The sequence below is a fragment of the Ictidomys tridecemlineatus genome, chromosome 15, assembly GCF_052094955.1.
Source record: "Ictidomys tridecemlineatus isolate mIctTri1 chromosome 15, mIctTri1.hap1, whole genome shotgun sequence".
In the NCBI taxonomy this organism is placed as follows: Eukaryota; Metazoa; Chordata; class Mammalia; order Rodentia; family Sciuridae; genus Ictidomys; species Ictidomys tridecemlineatus.
This window is the reverse complement of record NC_135491.1, coordinates 10,575,388-10,598,392: the sequence shown is the minus strand read 5'-3', so window position 1 is coordinate 10,598,392 and position 23,005 is coordinate 10,575,388. Positions and strand designations below refer to the sequence as shown.

Below are 23,005 nucleotides of genomic sequence, written 5' to 3'. Positions count from 1 at the left end.
CCTGGTTTTAGAGACCTATCGTACCCCAAGGTCATCTGTGTATATTCTGTCATTTCTTCTAAACATTCCCCAGTTTTGATTTTATGTTTCCATCGTTACTCCATAGCAGATTTATTTTGGAAAATGCACTGAGGTAAGGATTTAGGATAGATGTAGCCAATTGTACCAAAGGCCAGCCCTTTCCCCACTACTCTGACATCATGCCTCTGTCACCTATCAAATTTCCAACATGCACACCTATTTTGGACATTTCTGTTGAGCTCATTGGTCTCTCTGCTCCATGCCTCCTCACAGATGACCACCCCAACCCACCCCCAGGTCAGCCTTTCAACTGTGGGTCCGGCCCTCTGTCCAAATTTTCCCATTTTATAAGGACATCATTTATATTGAATTAGGGCCTACCCTCCCACCCCAATATCACATTTTAACTTGGGTACCTCTGGAAAGACCCTGTTTCTGAATAAGGTTGCTTCCCAAGATACCAGGATTAAGACTTAAGCATTTCTTTTGGGGACATGACAATCCTTCCCTCCTTGGTATTGAGGATTGAACCCAGGAGCACTTAAAAAATTTAAAAAAAAATATATATACATATATATGTAAATATATATATATATATATACACATATATATATATATTTAGTTGTAGATGGACACCATATATTTAGTTTATTTTTACGTGGTTCTGAGGATCGAACCCAGTGCCTCACATGTACTAGGCAAGTGCTCTACCACTGAGGCACAGCCCCAGCCCTCGTTTTTACCTTTTGAGACAGGGTCTCACTAAGTTACTGAGGCTGGTCTCACACTGCCTCAGCTTCCTCAATAAGTAGGATTACAGGTGTGCTCTTCTTCCCCAGCTCATTTTATTTCTTGTTAGAGTATTTTTATTACTAATTCGTGTGTGTGTGTGTGTGTGTGTGTGTGTGTGTGTGTGTGTGTTTGCAGTGCTGGAAATCAAATTCAGGGCTTCACACATGCTAGGTAAATGTTCTACCACTGAGCCAAACCCCCGACCTACTCCCTACTAATTCTTGGAGAGGGTATCTGTAAATAGTAATTTTCTGAGTTGTGCTCATTTGAAAAATCTCTTTTGTTCTTTTATTCTCACGATTGGAATCTGGAATTCTGGGTTCTTAGTTCTTTTCCTTGCAAAGTTAGAAGTAATTGCTCTTCTTTCTCTCTGACTTCTGGGTGGCCTCTAAGAAGAGTTTTGACCCGACTGATTCTCCTCTCTTCACAGTCTCATCCGTAGGTGTCATTTTCTCCAGGATCACTAATTAGCAGCATGACCTTGAGCCAGCAACTCATTTCTTGGTCAGTCTGTTCATCTCTGAAATGGGTGTAACAACAATACAAGTGTTAAGAGGAATTAACACGTGAAGAATTAGCACGTGAAAGTGCTTAGAACTGGACTTGATCTGCAGTGGAGGGATTATTGTTAGGATTTTTCAAATAAATAAGTAGCCTTTGACCTGGTCACAGTTCCTCGCTAGGCGCTTCTGAACCCAGTGTTGTGTGAATGAACCCCACAGAGGCCGAGCCCCACGGAAAGCCACTTCTCCACCGCAGCCTCAGCTTGCCATCTGCAGTTACTGAGGGTTCAGTAAGTCCAGAGTCCGGTCTTGAGATGGCCCGGTTCGCTCACCTCTTGATTCTAAGTACTGAGCACCGAGGGTGTGCCCTGCGCTGCGACAGGCACTGGGGCAGCTGTGCAGCCCACTTCCTGTGGCCACCCGGCCCTGGCATCATTAGTTCATTGGAAAGACGAGAGAACCAAGCCCCGAGTGGTCTAAAGAAGTACTAGGAATCAGTGTCCTTGGGGGCCCCCAGGTAACCCGGCAGGACTCGGTCCCCGGGGCTGGGAATGGCATTGCCAACCCTGCAGCGCAACTCCTGCCGCTGGCGCCAGGGGGCGCCGGCGCCCCACGAGAGGCTTTGCCTGCGGGCTCCCGGGAGCGGGCACAAGCGCCGGGACGACACGGGGAGGGCGGCGGTCCCCGCCCGGTCCCGCCCTGTCCCGCCCCGAGCGTTTCCCGCCACTCGGGAGCTGCAGAGTCCGCCGCCCCGGTTAGCGTCACTGTCAGCGGCGGGCTAGGGGCCGGCGGGTGGCTCTGGCGGTGCAACCTGGCGCTCGACGCGGGACCCCGGCCCGGGAAGCCGGGTGCGTCGCCGGGTCCCGGCGGGACCAGCTCCGATTCCCGCGCCCCCAGCGCGGAGCCGCGTCCTCGCTCCAGACCCCAAGTCCGAGGTCCAGCCGCCCCGGGCCGCGCGGGCCGCCGGGTCCCAGCCCGGGTCCCCTCTGCGCCCCGGAAGGGCTGGGGAGCCCGCGGCCCCGGGGGCGGAGGCGCGGCCGGGGCACGGTGACCAGGACGGTGTCCCCGCCGCCTCTAAACTTAGCCGCGGTGACGCGCGGCCCGGCCATCGCGGCGGGGCCGGGGACGCAGGGGGCCCGAGCGGAGGGGGGCGGCGCGGCTCCGCGAGCCTCTATTTATAGCGCCCCGCGCCCGAAATAGCGCGGAGCCGAGCGGCCGGTATGACGCGGGAGCCGCCAGGGGCTGACTCACCCGGGCCCAAGCGGAGGCCCCCGGATGGGGACAGTGGAGGCGCCTGGACCCGACCCTGTGCCCTCCTGGACGCCTTTTTTTGCTGGGACATCCTAAGTGAATAGGACGTGGGTGGATATGCGGTGAAACCGAAGGACTGCAGCATGGGACAGTGAGGTTGGCTCAGAGGTGGGACTTTCACCAAAGAGCCCAGACTTGAGGAAGTCTTTAAACAAAAAAAAAAAAGAGTGGTTGGGAAAGAAAGAAGTTAAACCAGAGATGCACCCCTGTTTCTCACTAACGGAATAGAGGCGCTTTGGAGGTAGAGGACCCTGAGCATTCCAGAGCGTGTCTCCTCTATTCCTCATGACTCTGCATGCTCTTCCCACTCCCTAAACTGCCTTTCCCTACCTTCTCAGCCTTTGAGAACTCATACACCCTTGAAGACCAGGAGCAGTCCCTCACAAATTAAAAATCCACCTGGGAGCCCCAGGAGGGCTGAGCCAGGACCACTATGTCATCACCATGTCCCTAGCACAGCACAGGACAGGCCTCAGGAGGAATTAACTACATGCATAAAAAGTATTAGTAAGAGTGCACGCCTGTCATCCCAGCCATTTAGGAGGCCGAGACAGGAGGATCGGGAGTTCAAAGCCAGCCTTAGCAACTTGGGGAGCTTAGCAACTCAGTGAGACCCTGCCTCTAAATAAAATACAGGCATGCTTACGGCCTGGGTTCGATCCTCAGCACCACAAACAAACGAAGATGTTGTGTCCACCAAGAACTAAAAAAGAAATATTTTTAAAATTCTCTCTCTCCTCTCTCTCTCTTAAAAAAAATAAAAGGAAGAAGAAGGTGGCCTTCTCCAGAAGGATAAATAGCAGGTGTGTATTGTGCATTAGAGTGCCCCTCCATTCCGCATCCTCCTGAAAGGGTAAAGTTTCTAAGCTGCAAAGCCTGAATTAAAATGTAAAAGACCTGGCATTGTAAAGTTTCTAAACTGCAAAGCCTGAATTAAAATGTAAAAGACCTGGCATTGTAAAGTTTCTAAACTGCAAAGCCTGAATTAAAAAGTGAAAGACTAGGTATTGTTAAATTCCTCTGCTACACCCAGAACCTGAAATTCCTGAGATAGTTAAGACATCCCCTACTGGCCATTTAGCCTAGGGCCCTGTGCAGTTTGTCACATAAGCATACAGGGCCCGAACCAATCAGTTTGAATGTGTACCCCACTTAGGAGTGATCAATCACCCCCCCACCTGTTCCTGCCAATGAATGTGCTAATCATGTATTAGAGTTGTTGTTCAATTTTCCTGCACCTCGTGATGATTTGTTCTGAGGTATGCAAAGTCTCCCGCCCTTCCCAAAAAGTGTACTTAAGCATGTTCAACCCCTGCTCTGGGCTCTGGGCTGCTCTATCTTCCTGAGTGAGCCTGGAGCCTCAGCGCACTGAATCAGGATCCTCAATAAAAATCCCCTTATGCTTATTGCATGAAGCCGGTCTCTTGTGGTCTCTTCCTCCGACGTTTCGCCGGTCCCTTACACTCCCAGTGTTAGAAGAAGCCAAGATTCAGAAACTAAGTGAGGGTCCCAGGTACCCTGCCTGCAGAAAGGACTGATTCTTATGCTGAGGTCACCCAGCCCCAGAGGCCTTCAGTTGGTGGGGTGGGGTGATTCTCAAAGTGCAGCACAAGAGCCCTTCCCCTACGAGGTCACCATTGTTATCATGAGCCAGGTGCAGTGTGCACACCTGTAATCCCAGTGACTCTGAAGGCCGAGGCAGGAGGATCACAAGTTGAAGGTCAGCCTGGGCAAACAGGATCCTGCCTCAAAATAAAAAAAATAATTAAAAAGAGCCCAGTGCGGTGGCGCAGGCCTGTAATCCCAGTGGCTCAGGAGGCTGAGGCAGGAGGATGGAAAGTTCAAAGCCAGCCTCAGCAACAGCCAGGCGCTAAGCAACTCAGTGAGACCCTGTCTCTAAATAAAATATAAAAAAGGGCTGGGGGTGTGGCTCAGTGGTTAAGACTCCCTGGGTTCAATTCCCAGTACTAAAAAGAAAAAAGAAAGAAAAGAAAAACAAGTTAAAAAGGGCCAGGAATGCAGCTCAGTGGTAGAGCACCCCTGGATTCAATCCCCAGTATGAAAACTAAAAGCATGTAAACATATAGATATAAACACGTATTTGCATATATAATACATATGTGTATGTATGCAGACAACAACTTTCTCACTAATTTTTGAAAAGATGGTAATTTTTTCATTAAAATATGTCACACTACAGGAGAGTTTATTTTTAAGCAAATCAATACATATTCCTTAAATTGCTTAGTTTTATTTTCTAAATGCAATAAATGATAGCTACCACCTACATCAACAAAAACTCTTTGGGGTCCTTTGGTAAGAACATTGGGAGGCCAGGCACAGTGGCCCACACCTGTAATCCCAGCAGCTCAGGAGGCTGAGGCAGGAGGATGGAAAGTTCAAAGCCAGCCTCAGCAACTTAGGGAGACCCTGTCTCAAAAAAATAATAGGGCAGGGATGTGGCTCAGGAGTTGAGCACCCTGGGTTTACCCCCACACACACACCAAAAAGAGAAAAAAAAAAAAAACATAAGGCAGCTGTGATCAAAAAGTTTAGGAATCTCTAAAAAAATCATCACACGAACCTGGTATCACAAGGACAAGAGCATGGGGGTGCTGTTTGAACAGGGGTGGGGGGCCAGAGGGGGCTCCTTTGTCAAAGGAGGAGTTAGGAGGAGACTCTACAGGTAACTGGAAATCTGCTGGAGAGCTTCCAAGGCAGGAGAAGCCACATGTGCAAAAGCCCTGGGGTAGGAAATCCTTCAGTGAGTTTGAAGAAGGAGCAGAGGAAGCAAGGGTGACAGTAGTGACAAAGGAGGCTTCACAATTCAGGGACAGACAGACCATGCAGAGCCTTGAGGTTGTGGCAGAGTGGATTGTAGGGAGAGCAAGGATGGAGCAGAAAGGACCAGGTGACAGGCATCAGGAAGGGGCTTGGGCTTGGGGGTCCTGGTGGACTGGCAGCCACTTGCGCCAGCACAGCAGTCTTGGGAAGAAGCTTGAGAACTTTCGATGAGCACCATAGGGTTGGAGGAATCTTGGAGGCAACCCAGGGGTAATGTCAAGTAGGCGAGAGGAGGCTCAGGGTCAAGATCAAAATCGGAGTCACCGTTGTACAAGCAAACGGCGCTTTTCTAGTTTCCTGACTCCTTATACTTTTTAGCTGATTAATGATTTTGAGTAAAGTCGACTAATCCTCTAAAGGCAACCTGGGCAAATTCTCCTCCTAAGATACTTTGTAGATTCTCAGGTTTTTCTTAAAAATGGTCTAAAAGGCAGTTTTACCACCCACCTTCCAATCTTCACATCCGTTTATTTTTCTTGTCTTATAGAATTTGCAAAGACTTCCAGTCTTATGTTAAAATGTTAAATAGAAAAGTTAATTGAGTCTCAATTAGTCTACAACACAACCTTCTGAGATGACTTATCTGGTTAAATACATTTTATAGGGAGGAAACTAAGGAACAGAGAGGTTAGGTTTTTGTTCAAGGACATACATTGTAAGCAACCAAATCTTTTTTTTCTTTTTTTTGTATCAGGGATTGAACTCAGGGGCACTTAACCACTGAGCCACATCCCCGGCCCTTTTTTATATTTTATTTTATTTTTTATTTTTAAAGAGAGAGTGAGAGAGGAGAGAGAGAGAGAGAGAGAGAGAATTTTTAATATTTATTTTTTTTTAGTTCTCGGCAGACACAACATCTTTGTTGGTATGTGGTGCTGAGGATCGAACCCAGGCTGCATGCACACCAGGCGAGCGCGCTACCACTTGAGCCACATCCCCAGCCCATTTTATATTTTATTTAGAGACAGGGTCTCACTGAGTTGCTTAGGGCCTTGCTGAGTTGCTGAGGCTGGCTTTGAACTTGCAATCCTCTTGCCTAGCGTCTGAGTGCTGGAATTACAGGTGTGCACCAATATGCTCCACCCTGTCTCAAAATTTAAATAAATGAAAAGTAGAATGAAAGCCAGGCTCGGTGGGCACACCTGTAATCCCAGCAACTCAAGAGGCTGAGGCGGGAGGATCGCTTGAGCCCAGGAGCTCAGGATCAACCTGGGCAACACAGTGAGACCCCCCACTTCCAAAAATCAATAAATGCAATTGTACTTGTGGCCTGCACCCTATTTCTCATGGAGAGCACTGGCTCACAGGATTTGTGTTCTTCATTTGGGAGGACTTGGCGTACTAGGGGGACATTTGTGAATCCGCAGATGCACTGGGAGCTTCTGGAACCATCTAGACACAAGTGTGTGCAGGCAAATGCGGCCTGTGCAGGATGCTCTGCAGTCCCTGACTCCTCCACACCTGGAGAGGAAGCTACTTCACTGAGGAAGACCACAGTATCACAGCCAGGACTCTGTGGCCACCCTGGATATGGGGTTTAATTTTTTATCCAGATACTGCAAACACGTGCCTCTACGGACAACATTACTCAAGTCAATAAAGCTAAGAGCGTGGGTGCAGCTCAGTGGTAGAGCACTTGCCCTTCATGCATGAGGCCCTGGAATCCATCCCCAGCACCACAAATAACAAAAGCAAACAAACTCACAATGCTGAGATGGATAACCTCCCCAGCCAGAGGATCCAGGCTGCAGGAGGTACTGAGTTCCAGTGCTCCTTCCCGTCCACAGGTGCACTGATGAGCCCTGCCGACTGGGACCCTCATTCTTCATCTAGGAACCAGAAGTGTTTGTTCCTGTTCTCAGGACGTTAGGGGAACTGAATGGGGTCATCTGTGCTGAGGGCTTGTGCATGGTCCACCAGGGAACAAGCCCCACTCAACGGGGCCCGGTGTGTGGGGCTGGAGTGGGGGGATGGTTGTTGTTGTTTGTTTGTTTGTTTTTGTGTGTGCCAGGGATTGAGCCCAGGGGCCCTTAACCACTGAACCAGTCCTTCTTATGCTTTATTTAGAGACAGGGTCTTTTGTTTTATTAATTTTTAGATGTTGATGGACCTTTATTTTATTCATTTATCTATATGTGGTGCTGAGAATCAAACCCGTTGCCTCACACTTGCCAGGCAAGGGCTCTTCCACTGAGCCACACCCCAGCCCCTAGAGACAAGGTCTTGCTAAATTGCTTAGCGCCTCCTTAAATTGCTGAGGCTGGCTTTGAGCTCAGATCCTCTGCCTCAGCCTCCTGGGCCACTGGGATTACAGTTGCTCCCAACCCAGGCTCTGCAGGGTTCTTGTAGGGGACGATGTTGAGCTGAACCTTGAAAAGTGAGGAAGTGCCCAGTAGATGGGGAAGAACAGGAAAAGTCCAGGGTTCAGAGGCAGAGGCGCACTTGGGAACGGCACACAGTTTGGAAATGGTTTGAGGGCAGAGTTGATGGTGTTGGTGTGGAGTGAGGGTGGAGGGAGAGAGATAGGATCAAAGAAGGTGGCCGCATTCAGGCCACCTAGGGTCCTGTGGGTCAGAGGAATGGAGCACTAGGGAGCCACAGCAGGCTCTGAGTAGGAGAGGGACCTGTTTGACAGGGTGGGTCTGCAATTTAGCAAGTTCTCTCTGGACAGGAGTGGGCAGGATTGGGGAGGGAGACCAGGAAGGAGGCTGGGAAGGGTGAGGTGGGATGGGGGGGACACATGAAATCCTTAAATGTCAGAATGGAGATGAGTGATGAGCTGTGGAAGACCAGAGGCAGGAAGAGATCCAGGCCTCCAGTCTAGGTGACGGCAGGGTGGTGCCTGAACTGGGAATCGTGGGGTGGGGCAAAGGCACAGGTGTTCTGGGAGCCGCTGAGGTCAGGGTGAAACCCTGTGTGACTCCCAGGGGGAGGCATTCCGGATGTGGTTAGACCCAGGGTCCAGGTGCAGCCAGACGCCACATGCTCAGGTGGAGCTGGGGTCCTGACCAGGAGAGGTGGAAGGTGTTTTGGGTCACCTTCACTGCAGTGCCAAAGGATTATGTCCCCCAGGTTCATTGTGGAAACCCCAACCCCATGTGATGCTCTTGGAGGCGGAGGCCTTTGGAAGGTGGCTGAGTCTTGAGGGTGGGGCCCCCACAAATGGGATTAGTGCCCTCATAAAAGAAACCACAGGGAGCTCTCATGCCACCACACAGAGGTGGTCACCAGAAGGCTGATGCAGTCCCCACACCTCCCCTTGCTTTCTTCCTGTGTCCTGACTGAAAAATCACAGAAAGCCTTGACCTCTGTGACCTTCCATCAGCTGGTTTTTCCCAGCACCCATGTCCCCAGCAGAAGCCTGGAACATTCCCAGGTGCTGATAAGGGTTTGATGTTGTGGCCTCAAAAACATGAAAGAAACTGGCCCCGACCTGAGCCAGAGCCTCAGGCCCTCATGTCAGGCAGCCCTGAGCCCTAGCCGCGGACACACTCACCCACCCAGAGCCTCTGGCTCTCGATGTCCATCACCAGGACCTGCTGCAGGCCACTCTTCAAGTCCCCTAAGAAATGCTTTGGATGATTCACCCTGTGCTTTAGCCTGTCTTTGAAATCCTAATGAGTCCCATTTCAGGGTGGTGGGGTCATTCCCTGGTGGGAGGTCCCCTGCCACCACTTCTGTAGAGACTCCAGCCTTAGCTCCTATGGATGAGACAAGGGCAGACCTTGACCCGGATGCGCTCTCCCCGTGCTGGCCCCCGCGAGGAGACTGTAGCCTCTGAACTGGAGCCAGGAATTCCTGTCATTTTGAAGCCATCCCATCTATGGTGCTTGGTTGCCGCCGACCGAGCTAAGCTGCTACCAGTAGCCAGCCATGACTGTGGGTGTGTCCTCAGAGCTCAGGTTCTCAGGCAAGAGGACACCTGGGGACATGGAGATGCCTGATCCTGAAAGAGCCCAGATGCATCCCCTCAGGAGACCTGAAAAGTCCCAACCAGCCCAGGCCTCACAGGGTCACTGCCTCAGGGCACAACCTTGCATACCCAAGGAGCAGGGGTAGTGAGGAGTGTCAGGACCACTGGTTTTTTTTTTGTTTTTTTTGTAGTTGTGTATGGACGGCATGGCTTTGTTTTATTTATTTATTTTTATGTGGTGCTGAGGATGGAACCCAGTGCCTCACACATGCTAGGCAAGCGCTCTACCACTGAGCTACACAGCCCCAGAACCGGTTCTTGTGGATCATGGAGAGGGACAGTGAATTAATCAGGGATCTCTCATCCTCAGATGCAAACTAGTTTAGGAAAATGTATTGACTCTCCAAAGTAGTGCTGGGTGTGGTGGCCCATGCCTGTAATCCCAGCCAATCAGGAGGCTGAGATAGAAGGATTGCAAATTTGAGGCCAGCCCCAGCAATTTAGGGAGGCCCTAAGCAACTTAGACAGACCCTATCTCAAAATTAAAAAAAAAAAAAAATGGAAAGGGCTGAGCAAGTAGTTCAGTGGTAAAACACCCCTGGATTAAATCCCCAGTACAATAAATAAATAAAATAGTAACCAGCTTCAGTCGCAGCTGGATCCAGGGTCCTACATAATGATATGAAGTCACTGTCCCTATTTCTCAGTACATTTTTCCCACTTGGGCAGGCCCTCCTTCAGATAGGAAAGATGGTCTTAGAAGCTCTAGGCTCACAGCCCACCTTCTTGGCAATCCAAGAGGTCTCCTGCCTAATGGTCCCACAGCCATCATTAACTGGGCACTGTTGGGTCACTTGCCTAACCCTGATCCAATCACTGTGGTCAGAGGGCGGACAAACCAGAATGTGCTGACTGGTTGGGCCTGGGTCACATAGCCTTCCCTGGACAGGAAAAATGGGGAGTCCCGGGACAACCAGGTGAGCTGAAGTTTAGAATGGGGGAGTTTCCCAAAGGACAGGCTGGATAGTATTGGCAGAGGGTTGGAAATGTCACAGGCACCAGTGCAGGTAGGAGATGACAGAGATGGGGAAACAGTTTCCTCATGGGCTAGGGGTTCTGGGAACGCGGTAAGGGTCAGCATCCAACGGATATGCCAAGGCGGCAATTCCCATGGCTAGGCGCTGAGTAGGTGCGGAACAGATGGCAGCCATTATTCCTTAAATGTCCATCAACATCTAATAAAGGGGCTGGGGATGTGCTCAAGCGGTAGCGCGCTCGCCTGGCATGCGTGCGGCCCGGGTTCTGATCCTCAGCACCACATACAAACAAAGATGTTGTGTCTGCCGATAACTAAAAAATAAATATTAAAAATTCTCTCTAAAAAAAATCTAATAAAAATGAGTGGCGTCTATATGCTGGGAGAGAGGAAAAGCGCTCACAGGCACAGGAGGGGACCAAAGTGAAGGGAAGAGCCGCGGGTGGGAGCTCAGCTACTTTCTGCAAGCTCAGCCCCCAGCTGGTCCCTCTCCAGGCTCCTACCTCCAGGAGCAAGACATGGACTGGGGCGTCACCAGGCCAGGCAAGCGCTCTGCACCGAGCCACAGTCCATCCTTCCCCTTTATTTTAACGTCATCTTATTTTACTTGCTCTACGGTGCTTAAAACAATCTGAAGTCACAGGGATTTACTTTCTGCCCCTGCCCCGGGCAGTGGAACAGCTGCCCCATGAGCGCAGGGATCTTGGTCTCGTTCACTACTTGCTCTTGTCCCCACAGCACGGAGCCACACACCAGCAGGCCCTTGACAAATAGATCTCGAAAGGCTGGACAAATATTACCACACGTCTGTAATCCCTGCGGCTCGGGAGGCTGAGGCAGGAGGATCCCAAGTTCTCGGTCAGTCTGGACCCTGAACCAAACAAAAAAAGGGCTGGGGCTGCAGCTCAGTGGTAGGGCAGCCCTGGGTTCCACCTCAACGGCACAAAAAAACAAACTTCCCAGTTTTCTGAGAGCTCCCCAACCCGGGGGGTATCCAAGCTCACGCGGAATGATCGTCCCTTGCAACGCATTCGAATTAATTCTCGTCGAAAGTTCCCGTGGGGCGCGCGGGGCCCCGCTCCTGCCCGCCGTCCCCGCGGGCGCCGCCAGGGGGCGCAGCGCCGCCGCCACAGCGCGCAGCCGGCGCCGGGCCCAAGCGTCCCGAAGTCCCTGGAACGTTCCGCGCGGCGCGGCGGCGGCCAGGCTCCGGCTGCAGGGAGCGAGCGGCGTGCGCGGTGCGGGCGGCCGGGCGGCGGACCCGCCTGGAGCGGGAACTCAGGCGCGCCCCCGGCCGCGGGGCTCGCGTGGGGCGCGCACGGCCTCGGGAGCCCGCGCGGCGCTGCGTCCATTTTTACCCCAGCGCCGCTAAAAATAGTCGCTGCGCTGGGAGCGGAGCCCGAAATAGCGGCCCCCAGATAAGGCAGGACGACTCAGCGCTTCCGGGGAGCGGAAGGGAGGCCGCGGAGGGGGAGCGGTGCTGTCCCCAGCGCGCCCCCACTCCATCCCGCGGCCACGCTCGCCTCCAGCTGCGACCCCAGCTCCCCGCCGCCGCCAGCCTGCCCGGGTCCCTGGTCCTGTGCCCCAGCCGCAGCCTCACCTCCATCCTCATCCCAGACCATAACTCCCCTTACCCCGCCGATCCTGATTTTCATTCTCAATCCCTGTCCCTCAACTGTGTCCCCAGATGGTATCCCCATCCCCCACCTACTCCTGGCCCTGTTCTCCTTCCCACCCGTGTCACCAATCTCCTGCTCCCCATCCCAGTCCTCAAACCCAACTTCCCTGGGGGTGGAAGGTCACAGGAAGTCTGAGCGCGTGGGGCTGGAGTTGGAGGGCGATGCTCTAGTGAGGGTCTGACTTCTTGGTTTGTTTCTACAGAGAGCAGCTAGGCTTAGGTTTGGGTATGGGGACTTGTCGCAGGATCTGGGTAAAGTGTGCCTTCGCATCAGGGTTCATCCTGTGTGACCATAGTTGGGGCTTAGGCTGGAGGATAGATGCAGGGTTTTTGTGGCTGAGTTTAGGATCTTTGTCACCAGAGTCAGGGCTCAGCCTGAGACCCAGTGCTTTGGTGACCAATCCTAATTCCACTAAGATTCTAACCTCCCTTCCAACTCAGTGATTAGACACAACAGCTCTAGGCATTGGGGACACACAGAACCCTGCCAGATCTCCCAGGCATTAAACCTTCGGAGACCCTTCCTCTACCAAATCCTGTGACTTTCAGTGCCTATGAGTGCCTATGCAGGAGTCAGGCCAAAGGATCTGTGCTGCAGTTTCCTCCTGTCACTGCCACTTCAGGTCTCTGAAAGAGAACTGCCCTGCCCTGTGTGGCCCAGGAAGGGGGCTATACCAGACAGATGTTAGTTCAGTGACAATTTAGGCCCAACAGCTTGGCAATGGATGGGAGGCAGCCTCAAGGGGTGATAAGGTCCCTATCCCTGGGGGACACCAAGCTTCAGCCAGGTGTCCAATTGCTGTGCTGTCTGGATGGGGACACACACACACACACACACACACATAGGCCAGGCAGAAGGATAGGGCTGGAGTATCCTGTAAGGCTAGAGGAATCATGTGGTTAGGATCAGGAATTATAAGGCTGGACCAGACCATAGGGGGCCTGGTGGGTCAGAGTGAGGAGGCCCTAGCAGCCCTGGGGAGCCAGGGCGAGGTGTGAGCAGGGCAGGTCTGCTTGGGTAAGACTCCTGGTTGCCAGTGGAGGTAGACTGAGCAGGGGGGCCTGAACCTTAGTGGGAGTGGAGAGTGTGGGAGGCGGGAAGGAGAAGGGAGCAGGGTTGTTATTTTTGTTTGGCTGGTTTTTGTTCTTATTGTGCTGGGGATCAACCCAGTGCTTCCATGTGCTGGGAAACCCTCTGTCACTGAGCTACAGCCCCAGAAGGAGACAGTGGCAGATTTGAGAGACTGTCAGGAGGCAAGAAGGGCCAGAAGTGGCTAAGTGGCTGGGGAGAGGAGACACGCTGGAATGAGGCCCAGGTCCCACCCAGATGGAGGGTGGTTAGTGGGATCTTCTCAGATGAGGTCTGGAGGGAGCTATCGAGAGTGGAAGGGCTCCAGGCTAGTTTCAAAATCAGTCTAGAGATGGTCATTTTTAAATTTCTATTTTTGTTTGTTTACTTTTGGGGGAGAGGGGTAAGGGGCATCGAACCCAGGGGGCGCTTAACCACTGAGTCACATCCCCAGCCCTTTTTTGTATTTTATTTAGAGACAGGGTCTCACTGAGTTTCTTAGCGCCTGGCCATTGCTGAGGCTGGCTTTGAACTTTCAATCCTTCTGCCTCAGCCTCTTAGCTGCTGGGATTACAGGTGTGTGCCACTGCACCCAATAATTTGTTTACTTAATTCTTACATAACATTTGTATAAATGAGGTGCAATGTGGGGCTGGGGATGTGGCTCAAGCGGTAGTGCGCTCGCCTGGCATGCGTGCGGCCCGGGTTCGATCCTCAGCACCACATACCAACAAAGATGTTGTGTCCGCCGAGAACTAAAAAATAAATATTAAAAATTCTCTCCCTCTCCTCTCTCACTCTCTCTTTAAAAATAAATAAATAAATAAATAAATGAGGTGCAATGTGATGGTTCAGTTCATGTATATATTGGGTAGTGATCAAATAAAGGTAACTATCATGTCCACCACCTTAAACTTTTATTATTATTATTTTTTTAATTTTTAATATTTAGTTTTCAGTTTTCGGTGGACACAACATCTTTGTTTGTATGTGGTGCTGAGGATCGAACCGGGCCGCACGCATGCCAGGCGAGCGCGCTACTGCTTGAGCCACATCCCCAGCCCTTATTATTTCTTTATGGTATCTACTTTTTAATTTATTAAAATATCTTTGCTTTATTTATTTCTTTATGTGGTGCTGAGGATTGAACCCTCAACCACTGAGCTGAAACCCCAGCCCCTACTTTTTAATTTTTATTTTGTTATTTTTTGGTACTGGGAAATGAACCCAGGGGTGCTTAATCACTGGGCCACCTCCCCAGCCCTTTATATTTTTTATTTTGAGACAGGGTCTCAGTTGCTTAGGGTCTTGCTAAGTTGCTGAGGATGGCCTCAAACTGTGGTCCTCCTGCCTCAGCCTCCTGCATCACTGGGATTACAGGCATGCTCCACCAAGCCTAGCATGGTACCTGCTCTTTACTGTTTTAATAAATGCAAAAGGATGTACCTTGAAAAAGTACATTTCACCAGGTGACATGGCACATACCTGTAATCTCAGCAACTCTGGAGGCCAATGCAGGAGGATTGCAAATTTGAGGCCAGCTTCAGCAAGTCAGCAAGATCCTGTCTCAAAATAAAATAATAAAAAGGACCAGGGATATAGCTCAGTGATAGAGTGCCTCTAAGTTCCATCCCCCAAAAGGAAAATAAATAAATTTCCCTCCTCCCTCTGATCCTAGCTTCCCAATGATAACTCTTTCTTATGTGTGGCCAGTAGGATTGATTTTGCTCTCACAAGGTCACCCTTCTGTGCTAAGTCCCTCATAGTAGTGAACCCACTGGAGTCACCATCCCTATGTGTGCCAGACACCAATGTCATACCTATTTTAGAAAGGGGGAAATGGGTTTGGGGATGCACAGGTCTGTGTCCTTCCCAGGGACTGACTCTGAAGGTTTCTCAAAATTGGAGACATGGATGAGATCAGAAAGGCCAGGGCAGATGCCAAGGGCCTGGGGAGAGAAGGGAGGATTCCAGGAAGGCTGGCTGGAGGAAGAGCGATGGTGGCTGAGAAGGCCCTTCAGCCCCTTCTGAAGGAGGGTCTGGAAGTAGATCACTCCCTCTGGGAGGTTAAGTACCATCAGCAGCAGGGCAATGCCCCCTCAAAAGGCCCCCAGAGGGGCTGGGGATGTGGCTCAAGCGGTAGCACGCTCTCCTGGCATGCATGCGGCCCAGGTTCGATCCTCAGTACCACATACAAACAAAGATGTTGTGTCAGCCAATAACTAAAAAAAAAATTAAATAAATAAATATTTTTTTTTTAAAAAAAAGGCCCCCAGAGGTGTTTATGGGAGAATGAGGATGCTTGATGACATCGCAGGGACACACCTCGGTGACAGCACAGCCAGCTGTGTATGACGTCTGAGTGATTCTCCAACAGGCTGTTACGACCAGCATCTCTAGTCATGCCCTGTGGGGGGGATGAGAATGATAGGAAGTGCGGGGGGGGGGGGTTGGGACTGAAGTCACGCAGAGAATAGGGACTGTGGAGCTGAAGGACGAGGTCTGTCCTGTGCACTAAGGTGCGGCTGGGACCAATCACAGTTTGGAAAGGAGTCATCCCAGGGACTTTAGGGATCCAGGACTCCAGTTTTCACCAAACTCCTTCCCTTTTCTTGAAACTGACCCCTCACCTCGACAGTAACCGGGACAGGTGCTCAGTGCATCTTTGTTAAATGAACAAATCAAATGAAAGGAGTCAGCACTCTCTGGGACTCAGTTTACCCTCGTGGCTAAAAGCCGTGGTAACTGGGCTTCTCCAACAGGGGCGTCGCTAAGCCTACCAGCCTCCCACCCCGGTCTCAAATCCAAACCTCCTTTCTCAATCGGGAGGCGAAGGAGCAAGAAAACCAGTTCGCGCCTCGCGTGGACCCGCCCCTCGTGACGTCACGAGACGCTCCGGGATCCCGACCCAGGCCCCGCCCTCGGGATGGCGGGGGGTGGTGGTGGGAGGAACCCGAGAGTCCGACTCCAGTCCCTTCCCCAGGAGCTGGCGTGCCTGGCAAGGTTACGTAACCCGTCGCGCGTCCCCAGGGACGTCGCCGGACGTCCTGGCCAAGCCGGGGACAATGGGCGGGGAGGGCCCCTCCCGCTGCTCCCGCCAGGAGTCTGGCAGTGGCGAGCCTCCCGGCTCTGATTCACCCCTGTTTCCGGAGGGTTTCGGCCTTCTCAGGGATCTTTGTCCCCCTAAACTCCACCGACCTCCCCGCACTCCCTACAATACTTTCCCGACCCCGCACCTATCTGTCCTCTACACCCGCACCCCCCCAGGGTGTTCAATGCCTCCCGAACTCCTTGCCCTTACTACCCCCCCACTTATGATTCCCTAAACTTCCAGTTTCCCACACCCTTCCTTCGCTCACCCACCCTGGGTCTCTCTTCCGCTCCCTCAAACTATCTCCACTACTCTGTCCCTGTCCTTCCAACCCCTTCTCGTGGCTCCGCGCATATTCCCCCTGGGATCTTTCGGTCTTCACCAAACTCCTTCCCCTTTCCTGAAACTGACCCCTAAACATCTTTCTCGTCCCCGAATCCGAGCCTCCCAGCCCTCTTTCGTGTCCCCGAAATTTGTCCCATACCTCCTTCCCCAGTCCCTTTCCTCCCCTTCCCCAACGTGGCTCCCCAGGGCCCCTCTTTGGCCCCGGGCTGCCCGCGCCCCTCCCGGCCGGCTCCCACGACGGGCGCCGGTTCCCATGCAGCTCTCCCGGCGGTGGCCCAGAGACCCAGTTTGCAAAGGCAAAACATCGGTCTCCAGGCAACAGGCCCCGCCCCGCCCCGGGGCTGCGCGCTGTGAGCCCGGCCGCGCGGGGGCAGGGCAGACTGTAAGGCCGCCGGCCCGGGACTTCCAGCGGAGCCTAGCAGAACACAGACTCCCCCACTCTCTACCGCGGCCTTCGCCTCCAGAGGCCTGGAGCACACAGAGACCCCCAGCACCCAGGCAGCAACTCGAAAACAGACAGGACCCCGGAGCCCAAAACTTGGGTACGCACGTGGAGACTTTGGCCAATGGGAGCTGTTCAGAGGCACAGAAATAAGGAGAGACCACAATCAACAATGGAGCAAGGATGGGCCCCAGAAATAAACAGAGGTGGTGCGATTAAAGAGAGGCACCCTCAGACCCGCAGGGACGCCCCTGGTGACGGGATAATCTATCTCTGATCTCCAGGGCCTTCGCACTCTGTCCCAGGGACTTCCCCTCTCAGTTTCATTTCTATAAAATTGGGGACATTAATACGCAGCACTTAGCAAATAGGACTGTTGTGATGATTTAGTGAATTGTCAGACCTAGAGCTGGTAGCACCACTCCTGGCACATACTATTCTTCATTCATTCAAATAGATACGGCATCTGCTGTATGCCAGGCACTGGCAAGTACAGTGGGCAAGACAAGCATCTCTGTCCCTCAGGGCGCTTACTCTTTGGGAGTGGGGAGGGGGACTACCTACACACAAATATACAATAAATAACTATAAAAAAGCAAATCATATAGTATTCTGGATAGTAAGAAATGCTGGGGATGCAGAGAGGGAGGGTTGAGGGCTGCCACTGTAAATGAGGTGGTCAGGCAAGGCCTAAGTGAGATATTTGAGCAAAGACCGGAAGCTGGTGAAGAAGAGGCCATACTGATATCTGGGCTGAGCATCCTGATCAGAAGGAACAGCAAGTGCAAAGACCTTAAGGTGGGAACATGTCTGGTGGGCTGGAGGAACAGGAGGCATAGAAAACAAGTGTGGCATAGAGAACAAGGGATGGGTTGTGACAGCAGATGAGGTCAGAGAGATTAAGGGACCACTGTGCGTGGTGTGAGGAGGCCTTTGACTTTTACTGAGTTGGGAACCCTGGGAACAAAAGAGGGGCATGAGGGGCTGGGGATGTGGCTCAAGCGGTAGCGCGCCCGCCTGGCATACGTGCGGCCCGGGTTCGATCCTCAGCACCACATACCAACAAAGATGTTGTGTCCGCCAAGAACTAAAAAATAAATAAATATTAAAAATTCTCTCTCTCTCTCTCTCTCTCCTCTCTCACTCTCTCTTTAAAAAAAAATTACTTTAAAAAAAAAAAAAAAAAAGAGGGGCATGAGCTGACATGGATTCCAACAGGATCCCTCTGGCTGTATGTGGGGAATAGACTTCTGAGGACAGGGCGGAGGCAGGAGGCAGCCACAATGGTCCCCGTGAGAGGTGACCTGAACTAGGGCGTAGTAGGAATCTGATTCAGGAGGTGTTTGAACTTGGAGCTGCAGAGTTGGCCAACAATGGCAACAGTTACCATTATGTTAGTCACCATCCCCATAGAAGTCATTACCTTTCCCATTTTACAGATGCAGAAACTGAGACCCAAGGAGGTCATTCAGCTTGCCCAAGAACTCCAGGCTCAGTCGGACTGCAAAGATAGACAAGTCCAAGTTCACACATCCAGACATAACATCCTCAGTGCCCTCAGCTATCCCAGCCCTCTACTTGCCTGTGTACCCTCATCGGCCACACCCAGCAGGGTGTTGTCTGGACCCAACAGGGAGAATGCTGCCTGACTGGTGCTCAGTTGTCAAGTAGTTACCCATGCTGGGCCAGGACACTGGCTTAGGGGCAGGCAGTCACATGCCAAGAGGGTGCACCCAGAACCTCCCACCCTGGCATCTGCTTCCCACACCAAATCACAGCATTAGTCCTGGCACACCCCTGTGTTGCCTGCAGAGACCTGTTAAGCAGTGTCACACCTGCCCACGGAGATGTGGCCCTCTCTTCTTGAGGGTGAATTTTCAGGAGGTGTGCAGAAGACACAAAATTTTTCTCTATAAATTTACCCCCCTTATCTCTCTCCTTCTCTATCTGTCTCCCTTTTGACTCTATCTCTGCCTCTTTGTCTCTGATCCCACCTCAACCCCAGCTCTATCTTCTTTGCTCCTCCACACTCAGGATCCTCTGCCTGCAGGGGAATGACTTTATCCATGGCCCCGTAGCTCCCTAGAGGCTCACCTATTATGTGACATCAGAACTTGGCATTGGAACTAGTGTGTGGAGGCTCCAGGTCATCCATTCCAGCTTGCTGCTCAGAATCACCCCGGAAGTATCTCTCTCACATATCAATCCTTGGCCTCTTTCTTTGAAATTCTCACCCACAGCTTGTCAATGTGGGATCAGAGAAATCCACTTTTACAATGTCCTTTGGGTGATCAGGACCCCTGCCCACCTTCACTATTGCTCCATGTAATTTTGCAGATAGGGAAAAGCAGAGGCCCAGAGAATAGAGGGCCCACCGCAAGATCACAGAGCAGTCACTCACAAGGGGACCTGTGCTGCTCAGCTCCTCCTTAGACTCTCTCTGGGAACAAATCAGTGGAAAGTTAAATAACAAAATAAGAGAGAAGGGGGATAGAATGGGATTCAGGGGGTTAGAAGCAAACAGTGACAGAGACAGAGAGGGTGAGAGACACATCAGAGACAGGAGTCACAAAGCTGCAGAGAGATGAGACCCATTAAGTCAGAGACTGAGAAAGACAAAAAACTACATAGGGGTCTGGAGAGAACTCCCCCCCAGCATAGGTATACGTTCTTTTGAATGAGACAGTATACACGTGTCCCATGCCTCACAGGCCCTCCTTCCTAGAAGCAGTCAGTGGTTGGGCAATCTCAGGCTTACTCAAGCCAGGTGCCCTCCCTAGGCCTGCTATGTAGGATGCACATTAAATTCATTTATATAACCTGCCCTCTGTGCAGAATCTAGGAGTTTTACATAACATAGAGCCATGAGTCATGCCATAGACATGGGGCACTGACCTGACACGCCCAAAGACAGGGGACCCCCGCCCAGGACGTTACCCTTGAGTGACTCTAAGAAATGTGAAGGATTCCCCAGTTTCATTGAGAAGTAAATAGAGAATAAGAGAGGGCAAGGTACTTGCTTGGGGTCACTCAGCCAGGATTTAACAGGACAAGGATTTCAACTGCATCTGCCAGGATCCTATAATGCACATCTTTACCAAGTGGAGAAAATAATAATAATAAAAAATCACTAATAAGCAACACCCCCATTATTGATTGCACAGTGCTCCATTAGTACTTAACAACCACTTCATTTATTCCAAAATTAATTAAGCCTATTATGTACAGAGCACTTACTATGGAGTGCCTCAGACTTTCATAAAGTCACAATTCTGGAAGTGTGTCATGTTTTCAGTCCCTCTTCAGGAAGGAAGGAGACTCATGGGAAGTCACAGGTCAAGGTCACAAAGCGGATATTCAAATCCAGTTTTCTCTATCCGTATATCTCTGCCACCTACTCCCATGCACATCTGCCCACACGTGTATCTGTGCACTCTGGCAATCAGTATCACACTAACACCTCGCACCCTTTAGTTGAAATAACAACAGCTCTCGCCTCGTGTTCTTTCTCTGCCTCGAAGTGTCTAAACCAGCCTCCGAATCCACTCAGCCTCCCAATGCCTGGAAGGAACCCTCTTCTCTCCCTGAAAAGCTGGGTCTCCCAGAGCCACTAGTCAAGTGCACCTGCCCCTTTAAGAACGCGAACAGTCGGCCGGCGTTGCTGGGCAGCGCGGCGGCGGTTGCCAGGCAACGTCAACAAACCACCCGGCGGCCGCCGTCTCCCCGCGCTCCCCCCTCGCCCGCGCAGACGCGGTGACGCGACCGACTGTGGAACGCCGTCGCCTAGCGACGTGAGGGTTGTTTGTCCCCGGCCGCCGGCGCGGCCGCACCGCTCGCAGCCAGGACGGGCCGGGGCGGACGACGGGCCGACCCAAGCCCGGGAGGGGGAGGCTGCGGTGGTGGGAGCGGGGGAGAACCGGGCCCCCAAATTGAGGGTTTCCCTGTAGACAGCCGCGGTCTGCTGCACCCGCTCCGCCCTTCCGCCCCGGGACCGCCTCCGTGTGGGTGTCTGTCCGTCTGCGCCCCCTCCTCCTCGGCACGTCTGTCTGTCCAGCGCCTCCCGCGCGGTGACCGTCTCGTTCCCCCTAAATAATAACAACCCAAAGAGGGACAAACCACCTCTCCGGCCTGCCGCTTTGGCCTCAGCCTCCAAAGTCTCTGGGAGCACTATTGCCATTAGGGTCCCAATCCATGGAGACGGATGCACCGGACCCACCTGTCGCGGAGCGCTCTCTCCCGTCTTTCCCGGTCCCCTCGCTGGTCCTTGCCTGCTCTCCCAGCCTCTCTCAGCAGGCAGTCAGCCCTCAGTCATGCCGTCCCGTGTCCGGGAAGCTGCCCACAGCACAAGGTCCTAATAACTCATCCCCAACACACACCCCCAGCAAGCCCCATCCAGCAGCTTCATGTGACCAGGGCTGGGCCGAATCTCAGCACAGAGAAGTTGGGTGTGTGACAGTGTGAATGGATGTGACCGTAGGTGAATGTGGGATGGGGACCTCACCTACATCTGGGGTCCCGCACCAGAGCTGCCCCTGAGGCATCCACTGAGTGACAGTAACTGCCCCACTGAGCCAGCAGTTTCCTGCATGTGCTTTTGTGTCTCAGGACGTGTGGACATTAGCAGCCCTACTGGCTGTGTAGGTGTGTGTGTGTGTGTGTACAGTTGTAGTGAGTCTTTGCACGTGGGCATTTTTGTGAAACAATGAGTGTATAAGGATATCTATGGTTTTACCTCATGCTGTGCATTTCTGGCACTCTGTAAATGTCTCTGCGCTGTGTGCAACTGTTGGGGGCCCGCTTTTGTGTGCACACAATCCCCCCGGTTCCCTCCCCATCATCTATCACAATTTCTAATTATGAATTAAGGTCTCATGTGTCCATGACCAGTGAACCCCCCTGTGCACTGTGAGTGGTTCTCCCAGTGGACTGTTGGGAGTAAATTCACACAGAAAGTATTTAGAAAGTGCTTGGCACAAAACAAACACCTACAAGATCCCATCAGTCTTTGCCATCAGTATTGAGTGCCCTTGAATGCATATGTCCAGAACCTGCCACTAGCTTTGTGGTTCTCCGTTAGCCAGTACCAAATTCTGACTGTCAGTTCTCTTCTATACGATGGGCATGTTCATGGACCAACTCTAGGGGCAGCAGTGACCAAATGAAGCTGTGTCTGGAAGTCTTGACCCCAGAGTAAGTGAGCAGTGAGCACTCAGTACCCACAAGGCCCAGTTCTGATCATCACTGTGGGGTGCACTTGCTGGGGAAGGCAGATAAGGATTAGGGTGGAATTTGGGGAGGTGGGATAAAGGTTCAGATCAGCCAATGGGACTGGGAATGTGGAAGGTCAAAGAGACTAGAAAGTGCACCTGCTGAAGCAGGTTGTTTGAAAGGTAGACTCCAGAAAGGTCTTCTTCTGAGGACTGTTTGGGAACCAAGAATCTGGAGCTGTTTGGAAAGTTTGGTGGAGGAACTGAAACCAGTCTGAATCTTGCAAATTGGAGGAAATACCAATAGCAATAAAATGAAGGCATAAAGTGCAGACTCTTCTAGGGGGGCAGGGTAGGTGCTGATTAAATGTTTGTCCCCTTGCCCAGTGCTGCATTGAGCCCTGGGTCTCATTTATTCACCAGGCCAGGGCTCTACCCTTGTGCTCCACCTCCAGCCCCTGGTTAGGTCTGAATGAATGAATGAATGAATGAATGTCATCCGTAGCCACTGGGAGGACCACAGTCCGGGCCTGGGGGAGGATGGGGCATGCTTGGCCAGGGCTGTTGCTGGGTCCTGGCCTCTGAGACCCCTCAGGCCAGCCCAGCCCTGCAGTTCCCACAGCTCTGGGTCTGGGAGGGTGTGGAGGGGGCCAGGAAGGGAGTGTCGCGGCTGCCAGTAGCAGCCTGCTGGAGAGGTGCCCAGAGTGTCTGCCAAGGAGAGGGCAGCTCCCAGCCTGAGTCACCTCGGAGAAACCC

At 52.2% G+C, this 23,005-nt stretch overlaps 1 long non-coding RNA gene across 1 annotated transcript; it reads right to left on the bottom strand.

Annotated features, from left to right (window-relative positions):
* Positions 1-1,075: 1,075 nt before the first annotated feature.
* Positions 1,076-21,463, bottom strand: LOC120888032 (uncharacterized). Its single transcript, XR_005731486.2, has 2 exons — positions 21,259-21,463; positions 1,076-1,333 (listed from the first exon to the last, which is right to left on the bottom strand). It is a non-coding gene; the product is annotated as an uncharacterized LOC120888032 (long non-coding RNA).
* Positions 21,464-23,005: the final 1,542 nt, after the last annotated feature.